This window comes from Hibiscus syriacus, unplaced genomic scaffold (assembly GCF_006381635.1).
Source record: "Hibiscus syriacus cultivar Baekdansim isolate YM2019G1 unplaced genomic scaffold, ASM638163v2 tig00017627_pilon, whole genome shotgun sequence".
NCBI lineage: Eukaryota > Viridiplantae > Streptophyta > Magnoliopsida > Malvales > Malvaceae > Hibiscus > Hibiscus syriacus.
In genome coordinates, this window is record NW_024062412.1 from 58,398 (window position 1) to 66,639 (window position 8,242).

Genomic DNA, 8,242 nt, shown 5'->3' on the forward strand with positions numbered 1-8,242 from the left:
ATCCTCAATTTCTGAAGATCTTGACAATTTGGAGCCAAGTCTTTGACATATTTAAATTGATCCAAGAAAGCATTGGCCAAATCGATCCATGACTTAATTTTCTCTCCGATCAAGCGGTTATACCACACCATTGTTGGTCCAGTAAGACTGTCGTGGAAGCAATGAATCAGTAAATCATCGTCATTCAAGTACCCCCTCCATCTTTCTGCAAAACATCTTCAAATGGATTAAAGGGAAACTGGTACCATTATACCTTTCAAACTCAGGTACCCTAAACTCGTGGGGAATGACCAAGGTGGGGACTAAGCTTAATTCTCTCGCGTCTATGTTCGCACGGGGTGCCTCACCAGCTTTTATTGTCTCAATCGACCCTTTTAACTGCTTAATTTTCCTTTGACATGCTCGGTGACTGCGAGATATTTCCTCTCAACCCAATAGGATGCCCCAGGGTGGTCAAACAACCTTGATGTGCCAATTCGTAGACTTCTTTCATCAGACACCTTTTCTCGGTTACCAACCAATGTAGCCAATACTCCAATCTTTTGACCCAATACTTCTTCTTGAGAGACTAAGGCTTGACTCCTTATCCTCTTTTGCAGCGTGGTCATTTGACATCGCATTTGATCCCGTAACTCTCATTGGGACTGCTCTATTTCTTCTAACCTCTTATCCATCGAGAGTGGAAGAGAAATGCAAATGGGTGATCTTGGTATTGCTGTCACATAACCTTTCAAAATTTAATATGATGATTTTTTATATTAGAAATGTATAAAATTTAAATCAAAATAAATGCAATGCATGCAAAAAAAGGTGTCAATCTAGAATAACCATCCTAAAATGATTTTCATTGATCACAAAAGGTTTCAGTACATCGCATAACCAATCTACAGATAATGAATAACTTTAGCTCCTAATTTTTCTATCTCATTTAGGAGCCAGGTTATCTTCCAGGCATGGTCTGGTGCTGAGCCATCAATCTGCTTCAAATCCCCTGCAAAGGCAGCTAAGTCGACCAACTTATGAGCCACGTTGCTTGCTTGAGTAATCGCCTCATTCATCGCGTTGTCTTTTTTCTCCAGTTTACATTTCAACTCTTGAAGCTGTAGGCGATATTGGCCATTTTTTCTCAAAAGACTCGACACGGTCATAAAGTTCTCGTGCAAAATTCTTACAGTCAACTATTAGCTCAGTCAATGTTTTATTTTCAACTTTACTAGCTTCTAGCTTGGTTTCTGAGTCGAATAAAGCAGTTGTCCACAATTTATTCTTCTTTTGCCAATGTTCTAAATTTCTCCAGGCTTCCCCACGTTCGCCTTCTGCAATCTGCAGATCTCGAGAGTACTTCTTAGCCCGTCATTCGTGCATTTTGCAATTCTTTTTCCATCGTTCAACATCTTTCTTAAATTTAGAGGCCTCTTTTGCCCATTCCTCCGGGGTATTGCCCAAACCCATATTTTGGAAGGCTTGATTGATTTTGTAAAAACCATATTTCATGGCTTCTAATTCTTTGTTCAGAATGTCATTTTCGCTCTGCAACTGAAGTATTTGTGCTTTGTATTTCAACAAATTCTCTTCATTTTGGTTATTCTCACTGATGCTTTTGTCCTTGGACTCTATTGGCTTCACTTCAACCAGATGTTCGGTTATTGAACCATGATGACCTTCATTCTCAAATTCCAGTATCCCATGCTCTATCAGGCAATAAACTCGAAGCTTGAAGGCAACAAAGTTGTCAATATAATGTCCTTGAGCTCCTGCGTGATATTCACAGTTTGCATTGGCATTGTACTACTCAGCATACGGAGGTTGCATAAGTTTCACATACTGTGGGGTCACTTCTCATGCTTCTACCAATTTACTGTACAAATCTCCATATGCGATAAGAACAAGATCAAAGTCAGTTTCACTCCCTCCTACATCTCGTTATTCATGAGGCGAGTCTCCTGTTTGAAGTGATTATGTGTTTTTTTCTTCCTCCATATTTCCTTGAAATTTTACAGTTGTCACTGTTTCTTTTGTGCCTCCTGATAACTTGTTGATGTGGGCAATGATTGCATGAGGCTCCTTAAGTTTGCTTGGGTCACTTTGTTCACAAGTAGCCTCTTGTGTTACATTTTTATTTTTGTCGAGTTCTTCCTCTTTTTGCACAGAAACCTCTTTTCCTTTGGTCAGCACAGTTATTATATCCATCATCTTGGACATTTGTTCCCTCATTTGTTGTAGTTCTCTTTGTCCTTCATTAGACATGTGATCTTTGGATGTACAACTCCATGTTTTTACTTAAACTTCTTTCGATTACGATTTCTTGGTTGTTTCACGGTTTATCTGATTATGAAACCCCTCGTCCATGGTGAAAACCTTTTAATTGGTGGCTACTCAGAATCGACACCCTTTTGTGTATGTCGTGACCATATAATGCAAGAAAGAGAAAGGCAAAAAGAAAATAAGTTAAGACGTATGAAAACAAGTAATGTATACAAGTAAATGCAACAACAAGAAATGTAAATACAGATGCAAATGTAACCCGATATTGATTCCAAAGTAATCGTCATAAAACAACTCTCAAAGAACACATAATGTCTCAATACACCGAGGCAGATTGAAAATACAAATCATGTCATATTGCTCGACTTCTTCAATTTTGATTGAAAATACAATGAAACAATCTTTTTTTGTCCTTGGCTTGATGGAAAATTCAAATGCTTCGACTTCTTTTCTAGAAATGCATTTTTTGAGCAATCATATGCGACTAACATCATCCATTGTCTCGTGTTGGTTATTGTTGTTGCTTGATGACTTCAAACATATTATTTATTCTCGGCTAGTTGTATCAACATCTTCCTAGCACCCTTGAAAAGTTTGTTTTACTGAATCATTTGAGCTTCATGTATTCTAACTTGATGTATCTCTTCAGCTATTTTCTGGGGCATTCTTCTGGACCATCGATGCATTTTTACATTTCTATTCTACCTATTCGAGTGACATTGTCGTATTGAAAGCCTTCTAATGTAACTATTAACTCGGGAATCAATACCTTCTATGACATGACATGTATGAAATATGTGTTCATTTCAAGGTAATTATCCTAGAACAACTTTTAAAGACCTCACAACGTCCCACATGTCAAAGAAGATAAAATATTTACCCCTTCGTGTGGCATTGTTGTTTCAAAAGCTTTCTAATTTTGATAAATACCTCGGGTATTAACAATATGTCTATGCACAAAATAAAACAACGAGACAAGGAAAAGATGTTAGCAAAAATAATAATCAAAGCTAAAAAATGTATGTTAGTGAAATATGAAAAGATTAAATTCAACTAGTAAATGAACCATAAAATACAGTGATTAAAACACAGAGAGGAAATAAAAACCCTAACCGCATAATTTCTAGTTCACATGAATTTATTCAAAAATAATATATCGAATGAATTTAAAGATGACGGTTAGAGTTCATTTATCCTTTGTGTAAACTTTTTTGGGTACCTACAGACAGAGTTTTAACATAGTCTTAGATCGGGTGGGTTTCTAATTTTGACTATATGCAGAGTTTCGGTCCTCGGAGTAAAGGTACTCAAATTGTCCTTGTCGGTGCCCCCTTGGGCTAGCCAGACCCTCAATCCTCACCCATTATAGGCTTAAGCAGATCGAGTTCAATTCGAGGGGGCGCATTTCCCTATGCTTGACACGGAGAATAAATCCTCATGAAGGCATGGGATATATGAACCCCGAAAACTACTTGCTAGGTCTGACACGGAGAATAAATTCTCATGAAGACGTCGCTTTCACTCCCACTTAAAAGAAGAGCTCGGGTATAGAGCTTATGTTATGCCATGCAAGTGTCGTGTGTGAGGAGAAATTATCAAACCTTTGACAGACAACCACACAAAAAATGAACTAAATTGAATCCAAGACTTTAATATCTGAAAATCATTCAAATGCACACATTAGTATACAAAGATATTAAATAACAATTGAAATGAATCAAAGGAATCGTAAATTAAATATAACTGAATTCTCAATTTCTAACTATAGAGACAATATATAATCGATTTAAGGCTTGACCCTCTAAGTCCCTAGCGCAGTCGCCAAGCTGTCGTAACCGATTTCTGGCGATACGACGTGTCTTGACTTATTTTGTAAAAACCCGATTTTGTAAAAGAAATGTTTCGGAGTCGCCATCGACCTTTTAGATTAGATAGGTCGAATACCTAAAATTTTCTTTTAAAAGAGTTTTTTTTTAAAGAAAAACGTCATTTAAAAAGATGCACTGATCCATGTGTAATCAGAAATTCATTTTTAGTAATAAAAAGGGATCGGGGGTCGATTACGTGTGGGGAAGAATAAGCACCCCCACAACGCCCAAAATTGATACTCATCAATTATATATTGTCTCTAAATAGTAGAAATCTAAGAATTCGAATACATATTTAAATTGCGATTCTATTATTCCGAATTCAACCATATAATATTGTAGAACAAAAAAAATCTAAGGAAAATAGAAAATATTCTCATATTTCCAATTGAAGAGAAAATATTCTCTAAAATACTTTAAGACGAATATTTCTCTTTCCAATTGAAATAAAAAGAATATAATATTTTTTCCTAAGAATTTAATATTAAAATAATTTTTATTCTACCAAAGAAAGAAATTAAACCTATTAATCCTAATTATATTATTATGAAAGATAAATGATATTCAATTATTTAAAAATACCGAGACTTAATCCCTAATAAAATTAGACGAATTGTCTCAATAAGTTTAAAATACTAAATATTTCCTTTTCCCTTCAAAAATAATTAATTTTAAATGCAATCAAATTTTAGGTTTTTCTAGTGGGATATTTATTTATCTTAAAATATCAGAAAATGACATTTAGTTATCTTAAGACTGTCCCTTCTTAATATTTTAAAATACATAAATATTGCCCTTAATCCAATTATGTAATCAATTAAGCTATGCTAATGAGGCTCTTAAACAAAAATAAAATATGGTTCATTGAGGCATTTAAAGAAATATAAATACACATATGGACTAAAAAATAATTTTAAGACTATTTTAACGTTATTATACTTTATAAATAGGTACATATTTTCTAAATATTATATTAAACATAAAACATAATATTTATTCTAAAATATAACAAAAATGAAAAAAAATATTTACACCATGCTCTACATACAATCCTATGTACATAATAAAGTAAAATAATACAAGTAAAATAAATATTTAAAACATAAAACACTTTAATGATACAAATAAACAATATACATATGAATCACTCATAACATAGTGACAAAATGATTATAAAGTAACATGGGTATCCTAAACATTAATAAAACAAATATTATAGCATGAAACAAGAAAACATCACAATAGAAACACCGTTATCATAATAAAACAATAAATTTAGGACTAAAATGGAATAACATAAATATCAGTAGCCAAATTCGAACAAAAATAATACATCCAATCAGAGGACTAAATTAAAATAATGTAAAATCATACATTCAATTCGCAAATCCTTGAAAATAAACAGAATTGGGGACCAAAACGCAAAAGACGCTAAACTTGAAGGGACCTAATGTACGATTAACTCTAAAAAGTTATTGAAACACAAATCACCTTAAACATAAAGGACCAAAAGGGTGATTTAACCCTAAAATAGTGACCAGAAGGCAAAACACGCTAAAGGTATAGGGACCTTACCGTGATTTACCCAAAAAAGCCTTAAATATCAATTCCTTCCCCCTTCCCAGAATAATTTCTGCACGAAAGCAGCCCTATCCCCTTCTCCCTTTTCTTCCTCACTCCAAACGGCGTTGCACGCCGAAACCAAGACAAAGCTCGGCCACCACACGCCGGTGGTGGCCCTCCTACGCTGGTGTTAGTCACACGCACTCACATCTCGCCAGATTCGGCCCTAGACCACCCTAAACCGAGACTAAGACCACGACCCTAAACGGCCAAAAGGGTCTCCGATGCTCTCCTTTCACAACGAAGACACCCCGGCGGCGGGACTCAACCGACCGGGCAAGGTAAACTCTCTCCTAAATCGTTATTTTATTTTATTTTTGTTTTTCTAGAAATAGCATAGAGAGATTATTAAACGAAAGAAAAAAAAACATTCGAATACCTTAATAAAATTTCATGACTGTAAAACTTCTAGTTTTCTTTGTTTGATTTCTCCGAAAAAATCCCCTTGACATTGTTGGTTTGATTGGGTTTTATACCCATTACATATGTATAGATAATAAAAATAATTGCTTGTTGGTAGATGTGTATTTGGCAGCAAGGTATGGGCAGGGAATGGGATTGCTCGGTGGAGGATGGGCAACAGCCCCGGTTTGTGTGCTCGTGGAGCAGCAGGGCATGGGTGACTGGATGGGGAGTTGACCTTTGTCTGCTCGTGGGTGGTGCTTGGGCAGCAGGGTATGGGCTTTTCGCATTTTAAAATATTTTTTGTAATATATTTTTTTTGGGTAAAAAAAAAATTGGTGCGTACAGAAGTTGTTCAGCAAATTAAAAAAATTGCATGGTTTGTTGGATACACTGGAACAGAGTTTAAGATTTTTTATTAGAATATATGGCGTAATTTTATTCTATATGTACAAGACAAACAAAAAACACAATACATTTATTTACTGCAATATAGTAGTTTTAGTGCTTAGTGTGCACCTTGTTCTCTTCACAACGGTTTACTGTATTCTATCCAATGGTCCAAGTTCTTGCATTGGTTTTGGGATTTTTAGCTTGAGGAATTTAAATATAATTCCTAATACTGATTCAGTGTAGTAATATGAGAAACTAAAGATAAAATGCTCAATCTTTACCGAACCCATTATTCTATCTTTCTTTGGAAAATTTAACTGATATACTATGTGAAGTTAGTGAAGATGGTTGCGGCTGCATTTATTTTATTTATTTTTGTGCGTACTAATTTCATTAGATCCCCGTGTCCCCATGTCTATTTCTCTGTAAAGATTGAGCACTTCTATCTTTAGTTCTAATATTACTACACTGAATTTTTTATTCTTTTTATATTATATTATATTATATCTTCCCTTAAATTATATCTTCAACTAGAATTAAGCTGAGTCATCAGCATAATAATTCTTAGAGGTTTCTGTAAAATGGAAGGTATTTGATTGTCTTGTAGTGTACTTGTTTTAATTTTTTCATCTGCACAGTTTGATGTTATGTGTTTTGGTTTCTTTCAGGCAGATATACTTCTGTCTCCTGAGTTTCAACCTTCTGTAGAGCAGCTGATTTGTTTTCAGACAGCAAATCGCCAAATTTTGATGTTTTCAGCCACATATCCAGTTACAGTTATGGACTTTAAAGACATATATCTACAAAAACCTTATATTATTAATCTAACGGATGAACTTGCCCTAAAGGGTATTACACAATATTATGCTTTTGTGGAAGAAAGACAGAAAGTCCACTGCTTAAATACTCTTTTCCCTAAGGTTTTCCCTTGAATAAACATCTTATCTAATCTTCTCTCTTTTCCTTTTGTTTTCATGGTATGTGAATATATTTATATACAGCTGCAAATAAACCAATCAATCATTTTCTGCAACTCGGTAAATCGAGTGGAGTTGTTGGCCAAGAAAATTACAGAACTTGGCTATTATTGCTTTTATATACATGCAAAGATGCTACAAGACCATCGTAACAGGGTATTTCATGATTTCCGCAATGGAGCATGCAGGAACCTTGTCTGTACTGATATGTTATGCTGTGGGTTTATCATACGAGCTAATCTTCCTGGATAATTCGATTATTTAAATAGGAAACGTGTAGATTGTTGGACTTCCATTTGCTGTATTTCTTGTAGGCTTTTTTTCTTTAGATATACTCTTGCAGGCATTTGTTTTCTTCTCATCCTCTTTCATTTTCAGATGCTGAAATGTATAACCTACTACCCGAACCCTCTACTGCTTATCTTTTTCGCAATATATATGCAACTACCTAATGAACTACATAACATATAATATGCAATGACCTAATGAACTATGTAACATGTAACAATCTAATGAGCTATATAATATGACATGATATATGATCTTTAATGAAAACTATATACCCACTAAACTATATTGCTATGATACTCAACATGCAAACTATATCCTTATATACTACAAAAACTAAATTATATATGCTCATACATTTTTTTTATTAAAAGCCTTTATATTATTATACGGTATAATATGTCACGTGCCACCACTCGTCATCCG

The 8,242-nt window shown here is 34.4% G+C and overlaps 1 long non-coding RNA gene across 1 annotated transcript; it reads left to right on the forward strand.

The window, feature by feature from the left end:
- The first annotated feature begins 5,777 nt into the window (after nucleotides 1-5,777).
- LOC120208799 lies at nucleotides 5,778-7,761 on the forward strand. Its single transcript, XR_005524342.1, has 4 exons — nucleotides 5,778-6,037; nucleotides 6,277-6,431; nucleotides 7,220-7,471; nucleotides 7,553-7,761. It is a non-coding gene; the product is annotated as an uncharacterized LOC120208799 (long non-coding RNA).
- The last annotated feature ends 481 nt before the right edge of the window (nucleotides 7,762-8,242 follow it).